We start from the raw sequence: 15993 nt of genomic DNA, 5'->3' as shown, positions 1-15993 counted from the left end.
ATCTCTAAAAATAGTTTAGCCTATAAAGCTAGTATAACGCTAGTATATTGGGCATAGTGTAATGACAAATAAAAATCGCTTGTTAATACCACTAACAAGGCTGAAAATAGACCCACACTAACACGGTAGCATAATGAGGGTCCCTACCTTCAAACCGAAGCATTGAGAACTTTGAAAGTGTACAGACAGTTTAATAAGAAGATATTTTAAACATACAGTCAACTTCGCGTATACAGACAGGAGCCATCTTTGAAATACAGCCTTTACCAGTCGATCTACGAACGCCGATCCAAGCCTGCTGTTCGCGCTCACCTTATCACAACTTATAGCTCGTTCACATTCTCACCAGCGCACTTGGATCGGCGTTCGTAGATCGACTGGTAAAGGCTGTATTTCAAAGATGGCTTCTGCCTGTATACGCGAAGTTGACTGTATGTTTAAAATATCTTCTTATTAAACTGTCTGTACACTTACAAAGTTCTCAATGCTTCGGTTTGAAGGTAGGGACCCTCATTATGCTACCGTGTTAGTGTGGGTCTATTTTCAGCCTTGTTAGTGGTATTAACAAGCGATTTTTATTTGTCATTACACTATGCCCAATATACTAGCGTTATACTAGCTTTATGGGCTAAACTGTTTTTAGAGATAAAACTATTTACATTCGATAATCATGAAAACAAATCTCAGATAACGGTTGACTAGGTAACAATGTGTAATTAGACCAAAGGTTCATTTTGCGCCGGAGTTCTCCTTTAAGTAGTGCAAATCTCTGTACCTGTATATTATTGCACAATAAACAGAGCACTATCCAACTCTCTAAGGAGATTAACATGCTGTTCATTCTCAGTGAAAATTAACAATATATTAATCTATACTAAAATACTCCTCTCATCTAACGACTAAACCAGTGGTTGTAACGTAGGATGAAGCTTTTCAAATCTTTTGTCTGACAGTCTGTTCCTCTTTGGAGAGAAGGCAAGCTTGCCCAGGCTGAACAGTCTCTCAACAGGTGCACTAGATGGAGTAGCAGCATTGTAACGTAGTGAAATTTTCTTGATGAGAGAAAATCCACACAGAGAGTTGAAGTTTTGTGCTGAAGATCTAATATAGTCTGCCACCTGGTTTTCTGCTGAAGAGGAGTTGTCCTCCTCAAAGGAAAAGAAATCATTCTCTTTGGCTGAATCTGTGTGATGTGAAGATGTGCTTGTACCTGGCTGTAGATCTTCGAGGACAATCTTACGGCACTTTGTCAGCAAACATGCCTTAGCCTTATCCTTTAACTCCTGTGACCGCAGCCAGCGAAGTTTGAATTTTGGAAGTGTTACGGCAGCAAGTGTAGCCTCTTCATTTCCCAGGACATCAGCAAATCTGGTTTTGATAGCCTGAAATTATAAGAATAATCACATTAAATGTATCCACACAAATCAGTGTTATTATTATTATAATTAGTAGTAGTAGTAGAGCTGTCGCGATAGTCGATATATCGACTTATCGCAGGATATATGGAAATGAGCGCGATCATTTTTGGTGCCGCGATATATTGCAACTGAAAATTTGTTTTATTATTAAAAATAATAATTAGATTCATTTTTACATTAAAATGAATGTCACCAAGACACCAACATTTTAGTTGATCGCGCGCGCCTCTGTCATCTTGTCTGGCCTCTGTGTCGGAGCCTCGGAGGCGGGGCTCAGGCAGCGTCCACACACACACACACACAGAGAGAGAGAGCGCGGACACCGTCAGGTGAAGAGAAGGCGTGACCCAACTGCATTTTAAAGTGTTCTGTTTCGTGACATCTACAGCGAGCCAGTTAGGAAGAACGAGTCCAACATGGAATTTATTTCAAAGCCGCAATCTTCAGCTCCGGTGTGGGAACATTTTGGCTTTAAGCCGAACGAGAGAGGAGAGCTAATTAACGTGAACGAGCCGGTATGTCGACTGTGTTTTAAAACAGTAGCAACGAAAAGAGGCAACACAACAAAGTTAAAATCGCATCTAAAACATAACCATCCCACCCAGTTTTTCAACCTGGGAACAACAACTGCAGCTGGAGTTGGAGGGGGGCCTTCTTTCAGACAGTTATCTGTTGCAGAATGCCTTTTCCCGACAGTGCAAATATAAACGTGACAGCGTGAAATGGCGCACACGGATAGCGCAACTCACTATATAGCCAAAGAAATGCAGCCATTATACACAGTCGAAAAACCAGCATTTGTGTGAGACATTTTAAAAGTTTAAATTGACATATTACTTTGTTTTGATCTAGTTCTTGATACCTTGCACTTTTTTGTTAACGAAAGTGTATTTATTTACTTGTTTTATTTATTTGGGATATATTTTTTCAAATTTCACAATGTCTAAATATTGAATAGAATAAGAATAAAATGTTCTTTGTAACAGTGTACTTGCATTATAATGCTATTATATTGTCATTATGTAATCAGTGGCATAAAATGGTCTGAAAATTACAATAATATCGTTTATCGCAATTAATTTTGGTGCAATATATCGCACAACAAAAAGTAGTTATCGTGACAGCTCTAAGTAGTAGTATGTATTATACAATGTCACTTAATAAAAAATAAAATATTCAATTCAAGTTCTTACTGTGACTATGGCGTCAGTAAGGCCCCTCAGTATTTGCAGGCCACTTTTAAGGGCTTCTGTCTTCGGCATTAATGTCTCCATCGTTGGTAGGAGTGTACCATAAAAACAGTTGTCTTCTCCCTGAAGTATATCTAAGGCAACTGTAAGGGGCTTCATCGCAGTACAGTACTCCTTTAAAACTGGTGTTCCCTTTCTGTTATCGCTGTCAGTCCTAATTTGGAGGAGATGGTGTTAAGGTCTACCATGGATATTTCACATATTCGAGCCAGGGCATCATAGAAGGAATTCCATCGTGTTGTACGAGGTACAAGCAGGTTTTTTGACACCACGTCATCAACTGTTTCAGTAGCCAAAGTTGATCGACTAGTCTTGTTCCATAGGGCAGAACATTTGGCAGTAGCACTTCTGTAAACCGCCTTTGTTGCAGGTTTTGACAGCAGACACTTGTCAACATCTGTGCATGAAATCAGGTTAAGTGTGTGTGATGCACATCTCTTGTGAGGGGGCAAAGTGATCACAACATCACCATCATTATCATCAGTTGCATGTAGAGCATCATTAATGTCTGTAAATGTCACCTCATCTTCAGAATCACTCTCCTCAAGTGGCTGGTACCTCTTAAATGCTTTAACAAAATTAGAGCCATTATCAGTCACTGTTGCTGTGATTTTGTGTGTTATCCCATATGTTGAGTGTATATTGTCAAGCTCAACTGCAATAGCGTCATGAGTATGATGCCCCTTAAAACGTCTGCCTATTCACTGTCTATGAATTTAGCAAAAGTGTTTCGGCATGGGGCAACCCCCCTTCCTCCTCCTTGTATTGGTATTTTTACAAGGATAGCTCTGAATGACTCAGACTCCACAGTGGACAGGGGTAGCATGTTTTCAACAACATACCTTGCAATCAATGTGTTCCTGTTGCTGACCTGAAAAATCGAGTGTTGCTTGTTTTAACAGAGTGGCTCCGTCTCCTTCGCTGCTGGAGCTCATTTGGGCTTGGGTTGGCAGCAGCAACAAGTGTCGTGTTAGCATGTGTTGATGTGAGGTGCTTCATAAGATTCGAGTTGCTTGAGGCAGACGTGGATAAAGTCTTTTTTCCTGGGCATAGCGTGCATGTTACATAAACATTCTTGCGTTTAATTTCAATGAGCGTGAAGTAGTGCCGGTACTTCCAGTTCGAGAAAGCTACCTTTGAATTTCCGTGGCTCATCATCGCCATTGTGTTTAGTGGTAGTCAGAGCGTGCAGTGAGACAGCGCGTGAGTAGCGCATCCGCCCACCCAGCCAATCATCATCGCATTTGCAACAGTGTCATCATCCCCCCACCCCTGCTCTCTCCAGGCAGCTGATGTGCATCACACACTGATGCGCTTCATTCAACCAAATTGTAGTAACGCGCCACTTTACATTCTCTGTAACGATAACGGCGTTGCAAAAATGGGAAAAATAATTAATTAGATTACCCCGTTACTGAAAAAATAACGCCGTTAGTAACGCCGTTATACTTAAACGCCGTTACTCCCAACACTGCTCGTGAACGCGGATTAACAACAGAACCGGAAGACAATACAATGCTGAATAAAGTCGTAGTTTTTGTCATTTTTGGTCCAAAATGTATTTTCGATGCTTCAAAACATTCTAACTAACCCACTGATGTCACATGGACTACTTTGATGTCTTTATTTTCTTTCTGGACAAGGACAGTATACCGTACATACATTTTCAATGGAGGGACAGAAAGCTCTCGGACTAAATCTAAAATATCTTAAACTGTGTTCCGAAGATGAACGGAGGTCTTACGGGCTTGGGACGACATGAGGGTGAGTCATTAATGACATCATTTTTGGGTGAACTAACCCTTTAATTGAATTAATCAAGCGCTTAAATTTGTTGTACATTTGCAGCAGTCACAATTCTGAATATTTATGACCCACCTTCTGCCAGTCATACACTACTACCAATCAATGGTTTTAGAACATTGTGCAGTTCTAACTTTCTGTTTGTTTGTGTATTCTTTAGATGCCTTACAACAAGTGATGGCTGAGAAAAGGAGGCCTCAAATTTTATTTTTGCTGTTACTGCAAAATGGCTCCGTTATGCCCCTGAACTGCTTGGGGACATTGCTCGTGGTGGAAACCCCTGAGTTCATCAGAGTATCAATTTAATAAGGACATCCTTTTTGCATCAGACGAGTAGATCCTAACCTACCATTTCACATGAGATTAGCACCTTTTTAAGCATAAATTTGAGAAGAGTTGGCATCTCTTCCTTTGTTTGGGCCCAAGCTGTCTTTCCTGAAGCCTTTCCCCCTCATCTACTTTATCTGAAATCGCATATTGTCTGAGTACAGGGTTCCAGATTGCGACCATTTTTTGAGAATGTCCGAGTGCATGGTCATGTACTCCGTTAAATTCACGCATGCGCAACAGAACGCCGTTGTATCAGCAGCTGCTCTGTATGTTCAAAATGAACGAGTACATCATGAATCCATTATCCAAACCGTGTTTTTGACTTATCCTGAATCACTACGCTACGCCTATAATAAGTGTTTATATTCTGATTATTTTATCCCGGGGTTGGCTCGGCTGCGGAGTTGCCCAGTGCCTGCGTGACTCGCCATAGACATTAACAGAGAGAAGTAGCTCCGGCTACAATGTTCTTCTAGCCTGACTATGTCAGACTTCGTACTTCTGCTCAATTTCAGTTCGCTTCTATACTCAGTCTGAGATAGCGACCTATCTCTCAGTTTTCCTCTGGCCTGAAAACAGCCGGCCAATCAACGAACAGAGGGCGGGCTGAGAGCCGTGACGTAGACGCTAAGCGCTGAGTATGATTGTATGTTAGGTTAGGGAAATCGAAAATGACCGCGGATATGGAGATACGGGATGAAATTCGCTCTGTTGTGGAGAATATTCCCGGCATTTGCAAACTGAAGCCTGAACAAGAAGAGTGTTTGTTAAACATTTTGAATGGAGGTGATGTTTAAGTTGGAGAGAGAGGTGATTGCGTTATGTGATTGGCTTACGGGTAACCAATGATTTTATACTTCAGACAAGCGCCCCCCCGCGAGAAAGAAAACACTTTTCAATTATGCCATTCCAGACTCTGTCTACGAAGCAAAGCGAAGTAGCAGAGTTTGGTATTACCAGGCTAATGTTCTTCCGCAAGACACTTGAAGTTTATTTATTAACGAACGTACACGTCACGCTCATTGCACACTGATGGTGAAATGCGCCAATTAGGAATTAAGTCATAATAAGTGTAAGTTAAATGTACAGTGTACGACATGTTAAATGATTTCCATTACACGAGAGTAGATGTTAAAACTTCATGCTGATTTGTACTCGGCTTTCGCCAAGATAAGCAACACTAAGACGTAGCTTTACAGTAAACTATGCTTCATCCATTTACGCTTCTTTCCATATGGTGGTGTGACTCCCCTTCTGTCCGGCGTTAACGGCTGCAGTGTACTTGGCGCGTCAGCACACACAACGGCTGCAACTACAGTGTGGTCTCCCTAGTGGACCAGCACGACAACCGTCTGGATTTAGCCGAGTAGGGGACATCTCTAGGGTCTTCAAGTGGGCACCTTCCGTCCTCAGTGTTTCGTCGACTAGCCCACGACACCTCAAGAGGGCTCGACAGTGACTTTGGCGTCCCAGAGTCACCCCCCTCCGTCCCCCACTCAACTCAGCCCAGCTTACTGACCTCTACATCCCTCCTGCTGCTGAGACCTAACCACAATCTTTCCGCAACCCAACCATACGCGCCAACCCGTTTGACTAAGTCTGTCGAGCCCCACTGGTGCGTTAATGCAGTTTCAGTGGCAACGGTTCCGTATGGCATACCACCTACCGCAAAACACAATATCTGCCCAACCACCCGTCATTCACGCAATATACACAGGAACGTAATGACTGTAAATACTATACAACCTATACAAATAAACCAACAGACTCTTCAAGTTTTCAAGAATTCTACGAACCCGTAGCGTGGCGGCCTGTACACAGCCAGCTAGAATCTTTCCGTCTCAACCACAGCCAGTTGCTGCTCCTTTCTGCTGCTTCAGATAAGTTCTTTACTGTGCGACGCAACTCTTGGCCACTGAATCCGACGTCTCTGAGGAACCGGGTTGTAGAGTGTGCCACAAAACCTCGACAACCCACTTCCACTGGATAAACCTGGACTCTCCATCCTCGCTGTTCTGCTTCAGTGGCCAGATGAGCATACCGCAGTTTCTTCCTCTCATATGCCTCATCTACCGCATCCTCCCATGGCACTGTTAACTCTATCAGTTGAACAATGCGTGCTGATCCAGACCACAAAACAATATCTGGTCGTAGGTTAGTGGTGGCAATCTCAGGTGGAAAAATAAGCCGTTGATCAAGATCAGCCAGCATCTTCCAGTCCCCAGCAGCTTCCAGTTGTCTTAGGCGAGAATTGGTGTTAACACCTTTTCTTGGTGGTTGCTCGCCTGGGCGGAGGAATATTGTCTTCTGCGTGTAATGTTTTGCTAGAACAGGCGGCAACTTATTGGTCATACTACGCTTGCCTTCCAATGCTAAAGCCAAACATCGCAATACTTGGTCATGGTGCCAAGTAAACCGACCTTGGCTAAGAGCCACCTTACATCCTGTCAAAATGTGCCTTAATGTGGCAGGTGATGAACACAAAGGACAAGAGGGATCCTGGTTCTGCGGTGATGGGAGAACATATGTTGATATAGTAACTGATCCTACTTAAAAAGACAAGAGGCTAACAATGTCAAGATCAATATTTGTGTAGCCTGACACGGTATTTTCACACTGCATCCGTTCCAGGAGCGGTGCGTAGCAGTGCAGAGATCGTTTACACATCGAGTCTATTTTTGCTGTGCTGCACGCGCTGAATTAAAGTGTCAGCGCATAGTTCGTGATCAAAATGAGCACAATTTGACATGACAATGAATTTCATCATAAATGCATTTAATTAAATAAAATGTAGTAATTTCACCATAAATGGATTTAATTAAATACTACTATTTTTCACAGTCATCTTTTTAATATTTTTTTTGAGAATACTTTGATTTGATAGTTAAAAGATTAAAATATTTTGCTAACATGAGGTATTGTGTCATTGTCAGTCTTTTTACATCAGTACAAAACTATGGTATGCAGATTAAGACCACTATTCATCAGCATGCATTGATTAATCCCATGGCATGTAGCAAAAAAAAAAAAGGTGCGACCAAATCATATGCTGGTGCGACTAACTGAGAAAGTTGGTAGCACCAGTGGAACCAGTGGAAAAGTTAGTCTGGAGACCTGGAGTAGGTTTGTTGGTGCGAGTAGGTACATTTGATGAAGAACTTCACCCTGTTACAAAAGTATGCATGTATAGTATGAATATTATCAAGAAGCATGTGTGTAGTATGAATGCAGTCTGAATGTACACTATAAAAAGAATACTGTGAAATTGACAGTAACTTGCTGGCAGAAATTAGCTAATAAGTTGCTGTAGTTAATTTTTACAGTATGCTTATTATAAATAATAAGTGACTTTAAAAATACTGTAAACTTTTTTACAGTAATAATCACAGTACTGTTTCATCACCACAAATATTATACTACTGTAATAGGGATTACTGCATTAATGTTGTGTACTGTAAAATGAAGATACTGTTTTTGTCACAAAAATACAATTTATTGACAACTTTTCACACTTTAAATTTCAAAATGAATTTTCAAAATGCATTGAATAAAAAAAGCATAGCATATATTTTTTCAATAGGTAAATATTTTTCTGTGAACATTTTGAACTTTTCTGAACATACAAATCAATCCTGTTCAAGCTTTATTAAAATGTTCGGTTAAAATTAGAAATGTATAAAAGATAAATTAAATGATTTAAAAACAGCAGGATTTCAAACTAGAATTTGGTTCTCTTACTCTCGTGAGCTAGCTTACGCTAGCTTACGCTACGGGAAAATCAGGTGACCACAGTGCCACCCAGTGCATTTAATTATAATTGCGAGTTATTGCTTGGGATTTATCATGGATTCACTGCATTTACGGCCAGCAAAGCAACTTAGTAAAATTCGAATAGTATTTTAATTTTTCGAATAATAATTACAGATCGAAAATTCTAATATTCGTGCACAGCCCTAGTTGCAACTCTACTCTTATTTGACAGTATTGGTTTCTGTAATTTGCCCTAAATTTCATTACTTTAATATTTAATAAATGTCTATATTAATAATATTATATATGAATACCCCACATTTCTGCCACAATACCATGTTTAGAAACAGTCAAATCTGTGATAAATGTTTGTGATTTGTGGATGGAAAAGTATTCTAACTGGATGTTGTCACACACAATGTTCTTCCTGTTTTCCGTGTCAGTGTTGTTGAGAATGTCAGTGCTAGTTTTATCAGGCTTTTAACTTGTTTAAATCACCAAGACATTTGTGTTTGTATTGGAGACCTCTATTGCAAACTTGAATGCTTCTCACTGGATCTCACAGCACTGTTTAGTAGGGGTGTAACGATATTTGAACCGAACCGAAAAACCGCGATACACCACCCACGATACGTATCGCGATACTCTCATGGCGAACCGAACACGCCCCGCCCCCTGCTGCCCCGCCCAGCCCCGGCTCAATGCACCTCATGTGTTATGTGTACACAACGAATACAGGGCTGTTGCCTAACCACCATTAACCACATATAATCGCAATAAGCTCAGTGTTTTGTTACTTTTGATAATAAGCAAGGTGTAATCTTTCAAATTATGTCTATTTGATCACGAAATGCAAACAATAAATGCCGTTTTGGCGCCCTTAGATGTGGCGTGACAGATATCACTGTATGCATGCGGCAGCGCGGAGCGCGATCATCTCTTCCTCAGTTACAGAATAAACATGAATGGACACCCGAAGATATGTTGAAAGATACAGTATACTTACTGAAAGGCATCATAACTCGTGTAAACACTCAATCAGTGTTTCAACAGCGGAAATACGTCAATAAAACGCTTAGTTTTTCACATAGCTTTATATTTACCTCAGGCAAGTCATTCAGTGTCAACAGCTTGCTGGTTTGCTAACTCTTTCACTAAATAAATGCTATATATTAGCCTATATATTATATTTTACTTAACCTGTTTATGATATCTTGATTATTTAATGTATGTTTAAAATAGTTGTCATGAAAATAACAGCAACTGTGTAAATTATTATATGACAATAACAAATTAGAGTAAAAACATGTTAATGCAAAAATTGCCTTATGTGCAGTTTACATGTTTTCATACAATTTGTTGTTTGAGTGTTGATTATTATTATATCATTTAGGCTAAAAGTCTAGGCTCTGTTGTTAAGCTTTAATGTTATAGTAATGTGCAAGTAAGGGCTGTAGTTTACAGCATTAGCAGATAATTTTGTTATCCTTGAGAAACGTTTACTTGTAATTGAATTAATTTAAAGACAAGGACACAATTTGTTCATTAAAGCACTGTTTAATAAAAAATAAAAGCAATTTTAGCTTTCTAAACCCCCCCCACCCCACCGAAATGAACCGAACCGAACCGAGACCTCAAAACCGTGGGACGAACCGAACCGTCAGGTTTGTGTATCGTTACTAGGGCTGGGTATCGTAACAAAATGTTCGGTACCGATACCTTGACTTCGATACCGGTTCCTGAACGATACTTTTTTCGATACCAATTTTATGTAACCAGGTTTAACAATATAACATTACCTAATTTTTTTTTTCAGTTTGTTGACTTTTTTACACATATTTTGAGTATGTAAAAAAGCACCAATGCTAAAGTTTTCTATGTTTCCTAATCATTTAACAACATGTATTCTTTACTTCAATGAGCTCATTGTTTCTGCTTTAATTTAATGCATAAATTAACGATGAAACTGAATGAAAATTAATTGAAATGCATTACACTGTCACCTCTGATAACAGATCACTCTAAATTGTATTTTAGACATGCATTTTCTGTAAAGCTGGGGGTAGAGACGAGTGAGATTTGTTGACGGGGGGGGGGGGGGGGGTGGTAGAGACGAGTGAGGGGGGGGTCTCGCTCGCGCAAGGTCTCTCGCTCGCTCTACGCGGTTTGGAGCACAATCTCTGTCTCGCATGCACGCTCGCTCTAGATAACGGGAGATTTTTAACGAATTTGCGGTATAACTAGTCGATCACGAGTGGCTCAACAGGTAGATATATAGATAAACTCATCTTCCAGGCATTTGACCGCCCGGGTTGACACTTCAGCGTGAGAATTCGGGAGTGTGGCGTGTGAGCGTGTGAAACCAATCAAATGCGGGTGTCTCACGGCCAATGCGTGAGAGTTGGCAGCTATGCAAACAACTCAAGAAACGCTGTTTCGTTCCACTTTTGACGCTTTTAATGTAAACAGAAATGCCAGCACTTTTCAGTAATCAAATTTGGTTTCACTCACGGTTTACTGCAATACGTGATCTAAAATCTAGTGCTGTCACCTTATTATGCTTGGCGGGCCACATATGTATTTTAATAGACAAGCTGCGGGCCACCCCTGACTTACAACAGCCAAACTGGCTTCCATTTGCCCAGGGGTTCTTAACCTTTTTGATGTCGGGGCCCAAATTTTACAGTACAAAGTGGCCCAGGGCCCATTCAAATATTAGCACTGTATTGGTTTATTGATCTCACCCTTGGTTTGATTTGTTTTCAATAACTAAATGAAATCCACTTGCAGTTTAACAGTTTATTATTCATGTGTATGTAAACCTGCACATACAACAAGATGCCAAACACACAACAATTCATGGAGCAAATCAATCTGCATCAAGAACAAATTTAAAGGCTCAAGTCAGGCATATTAACACAAAAATCAGTTAGATTTGACACATTTTACTTACAAAAAAATAGAAAATGTATATAAATAAAATAAAAACAATAAAATGTGTTGCTAAAATAAATAAATTAAAAAAATATATAATATATATAAATATTTTTCAAATTAAATAAATAAGTTGTAAATGAAAATTGAAATAAAGTGAAAATGAAAAAATGTAGCTTTATAATCTGCAAAATAATTTGATAATTGTTTCAGCAGTCTACATTTTTGCATGGCAGAACTTGAATTGTTATAAATGAACAATAACAGTCAAAACAGTCCAATTTGAACAAGCTACAACTCCCTATTTATGTTCCCCTCTTAATGAGACGCAGCAGCCTCTCCTATCATCTCACGGCACATATCCACAGAGGCAGGTAAAACCAACTCCTCTGCTATTGTGAATGTTTTCTTAAAGGGTCATGAAACCCTAAACCAAATTTTCTGAGATTTTAACAGAGGTATGTGTGTTGAACAACATTGAAGACAATGTTAGCATCTGTTAGATTTAATAGTAGGGCGAAAATGGTTAAATTTGAGTTTTTTCCAGCTATTTTCGTCTTCCGGGTTTAAAATCTTCATCGCAGGCTGTGACGTGGCAGTGCACAGTGTAGTGCGTTGATGACTCATCGGTCTCTCATAATTATTGACTGAGTTTTTATATCCTATGAGAAGACACGGTCTCTTAATTATTCATGACACCACGTGGATCTTTCCACAGACATGTCAAACTGTGATATCGCGTAGTAAAGGAGAGAGACCATCATGGGACGCAAGTGCCGCAAACATTTTACCCGAGAGAGCTTCGAGAATTGGAGAATGGTGGACTTCGGCCTTGTCGATGACCAATGCAAGTTACGTCTTGCGAGTAATGCGGTCCCAGCTAACACAAATACGTGACTGTTACGTAACTGCAACGTAATCTGGTGACCAAACTTTCGTCGTGACAACGTAACCAGTTACGCCGTGGCAACCGGAAAAGTGAAATTCCCAGATTCGTTGTCACGACGTAACTTTGTAACTGCGACGATGTGGCAACGTCGTGGATCAACAGTCGTGTGTTGGTAACCAGTTGGTCATTTTAGTTTTAATTAATATGGGCGGACAAGCAGTGGTCTAATTTAACTTGTCCTCATTTGCCCAAAACTATTTTGGAGACTTTTCAACGACATACGAAAGATACAGACTCAGTATTTGGTTAATTCAGTTCATTGACTATAGAACCAAGCACAAACAACAGCAAAAACAGTGTGCAAACAGGTTTATAAACATTTAAAGAAGAAGGTTTTATATGAATATAAATAAAATAACGTAAGAAATGTAATGTAAAAATAAATAAATAATGGTTTTCTATTTTAATATACTTTAAAATATAATTTAATCCTGTGATGCAAAGCTGAATTTTCATAATCATTAATCCAGTCTTCAGTGTTACATGATATAATATTATACACAGGAATAAATTACACTACTATATATTCACATGTTTTACATTATGATAATATTTCACAATATTACTGGTTTTTTTTTTTTTTTTTTGTCAAATAAATGCAAGCTTGATAAGCAGAATAGACTTCTTCCAAAAAATATTAAAAATAGTAACGTTTCCAAACTTTTGACCGGTACTGTATATGATTTTATACAAAATAAATAGTAGTTAATAAGATTGACACTGTATTATATTTAGTATTATTGAAGCAAAACAGAGTTCCTATAACAGTGCATTTTGTAGATTTTTAGTCTTCGAGAAAATTGCAAACCTCTTTTCTTTCCTTTCTCTCTCACAAACACAACACATCAGTTACACCTTTTTCTTCATTGCAGGTGCACAAATCCTATTCTACAAATTACCAAACTCATAGGGTCATATTTTTGTTGATAAACAGTAACATTTTGGCCAATTATGCATATTTCTTGGTGTATAATTTTGTGAATCATCTATACTGTTTGGCTATTCTCATGTGGTCACACTTCACTTTTCATTCACAGTCACATATGCTCAAACCCCGTGTGGCCACGCCTTAAATGTGAGCATACATTTCTTACTTTGTGATTTGTAAAACAAAAAAAAAGTATTTGTGCACCTCCAATGAAGAATTTGAAAAGCAGCAACTGCAGTAAAAACTTTCTCTCTGTGACTTTAAATGTACTGATGTCTGACTACTTTACACCTTCAGATTCCACAGTCACAGGTGCTCAGTTTTGCTATAATAAAACCTATACAGAACATGGTAGTAATCAGCCATCCATGCAAAAGCAGAGGTCGGTGTGGTGTTCAGGTACATCAGTCCAGGCCAACATCTCACGCCTTGATGTCTTCCGCTGCGGATCCCAGAAAACCTGCAATACAAACATAGTACAGTTCAAAATCTATCATACATACATCTCATCTGGTATCACAAATTATCATTCCAGGTTCAATTAAAAATTAGGGTTAGGTTAAATGCTCAATATTAGGGCTGCACAATATTGAAAACCTTAAAAAAATATTTTGTTTATCTGCTGCTATATATATTGTGATATAAAAACAAATTTCAAGAGATTATTTATTTAGAGGAGTAAATCTGCATTGAAAATTATAAACAAATCACAAGCATGGATAAATTCAATAGAAGAAAAATACAATTGAAGGAGTGCATTTTGTTTTTTAGGAAAATCTAACTTATCAGGTACGGATATTGAATTATCAAATGTAAAATAAGTCTTAGTCTGAGGTACAGCCTCTCCCTACTTTTACAAAAATTAAAAACAACCAGGCTGAAAAACGCATGACACCCCTCCTAATCCTCACAGAATTTGCAAGACAATGTCCTAAAGTTGTCGACCCCCTGAATTCAGCATTTGAAAGTAAAAAGAATTTCAGTATTTATCAGTAAAAAATACCTTTGAGTTGGACAGTATGGTGTCTGCCTCATTGGCCAACATAATTAAAAACACACCTAGAGAAAAAAAAAATATATATATATATATACCAATGACCATGATATCCTGTTATCATAATAGTTAAATGAATTATTATAACTATGACCATTATAACATTATATTTGCCGCCTATTATTTAGCCTACAGGCTTCTCAAGGACAATGTCAGTGAAAAAAACTGGGGTTAATGAATTTAAAGTGTGAGACTTCATTCAAAAGCATAAATCCTACAGACCCACAACTATTGAACAGTATTTTTGAGGTTTTGCTTAACAGTTACTAGTCGAGTTCATAGCCGTGGAGATTGTCTTGGACAGGGGGTGCAGCAGGCCATCAGCATGATGATCTTCTAGAAAATAACATGCAATGTGTCACAGAGCCAACAATGTTACATAGAATTTACAATAGAACACAAAGGGTTTATTACAAGGAAGCAAGCTAGAGCAGAGATGAAATGCAGAAAAGATAAAGAATATATATAAAAAAATCTTAAGGTAATATATTGTGCAATAAATGTATATGAAATTATAATCATGATTAAACTATAATTCCCCCTTTGTTGTGGAGGTTTTTTCCTGTCCCTCCTGAAATCACTTATTATCTTTGCAAGTGACGTCATTAACAGTACGTTACAGTGAATTAACGTTATTTCAGATTAAATAAATTAGCTTACTTCCAATCAACACAAAAATGTGGTTAAAACCCCAAACTTATGTAAAACAAGAGCTCAATTGTAACGTAAACTTAACTTAGCAGCTAACGTTAGCTCTTCTGAAAACGGTTGAGATGCTAACGGACTTTTTCGAAGACACAAACCATTTCTATAAAGTAAATATTCAACAGAAGTGTATCAATTACACGTAAGAAAGATGTCAGGAACGTTTGTATGTATTATTTGTGTGATTTTGGTAACTAAACTTACCTGAAAGCAGTGAAAACAACAGTGAGAGACGCTAGTTTTGCTGTTTGTCAGTTGATGAGGTTTCCTCGTTTCCATGGTTTCCATCTGCTCGCGCGCGCTCCTGTCTTTGAATCAGATAGCTTTGAATGCTACTCAATGTTTACGCGCACGTACGCCCATTGAAACCAAACCATAGAACACGTCAAAAGGCACGCAGCATTTAAATAAACATCTAGAATTATAACATTTAACAATTTAAAATATCATTAACTCATTGTGTAGTTCTATGACCCATTCACTTGACAATTATGCTTTAATTATTTTTTTATACCATTTTGGTTTTATTTTTATTGTAAAGCAATTTCAAGACATCTGTATTATATATATATATATATATATATATATATTACATTAAAAGAGAATATGAATTAAGCACTCTTTATATAAATTAAAGATGGTAATGAAATTACGGGCCCGTGACGTTGCAGTTTCGTTGCCAGTAAGTCATAAAATTACCGAGTTATTACGATTAGAGTACGTATCTGCGACGTTGTTGGTTATTTTATAACCTTAGGAGGACGTACTGACGACGTTGTGGTTTGGTCATATGATGGTAATGAAAATACGGGCATGCGACGTTGTAGTTACGTTGCCAGTATGTCATAAAATTACCAAGTAATTACGATTAG

At 38.4% G+C, this 15993-nt stretch overlaps 1 long non-coding RNA gene across 2 annotated transcripts; it reads right to left on the bottom strand.

Moving 5' to 3' along the window:
• Positions 1-14362: 14362 nt before the first annotated feature.
• LOC130081142 (uncharacterized) lies at positions 14363-15531 on the bottom strand. 2 transcript variants are annotated; one of them, XR_008806692.1, is made up of 3 exons: positions 15165-15531; positions 14684-14752; positions 14363-14421 (listed from the first exon to the last, which is right to left on the bottom strand). It is a non-coding gene; the product is annotated as an uncharacterized LOC130081142 (long non-coding RNA). The 2 variants fall into 2 exon arrangements; XR_008806691.1 differs by having other exon boundaries at positions 15326-15523.
• Between the last annotated feature and the right edge of the window lie 462 nt (positions 15532-15993).

Source organism: Rhinichthys klamathensis, unplaced genomic scaffold, assembly GCF_029890125.1.
Source record: "Rhinichthys klamathensis goyatoka isolate OS25496 unplaced genomic scaffold, OSU_Roscu_1.1 h1tg000036l_1, whole genome shotgun sequence".
In the NCBI taxonomy this organism is placed as follows: Eukaryota; Metazoa; Chordata; class Actinopteri; order Cypriniformes; family Leuciscidae; genus Rhinichthys; species Rhinichthys klamathensis.
This window is presented reverse-complemented; position numbering and strand designations above follow the sequence as displayed.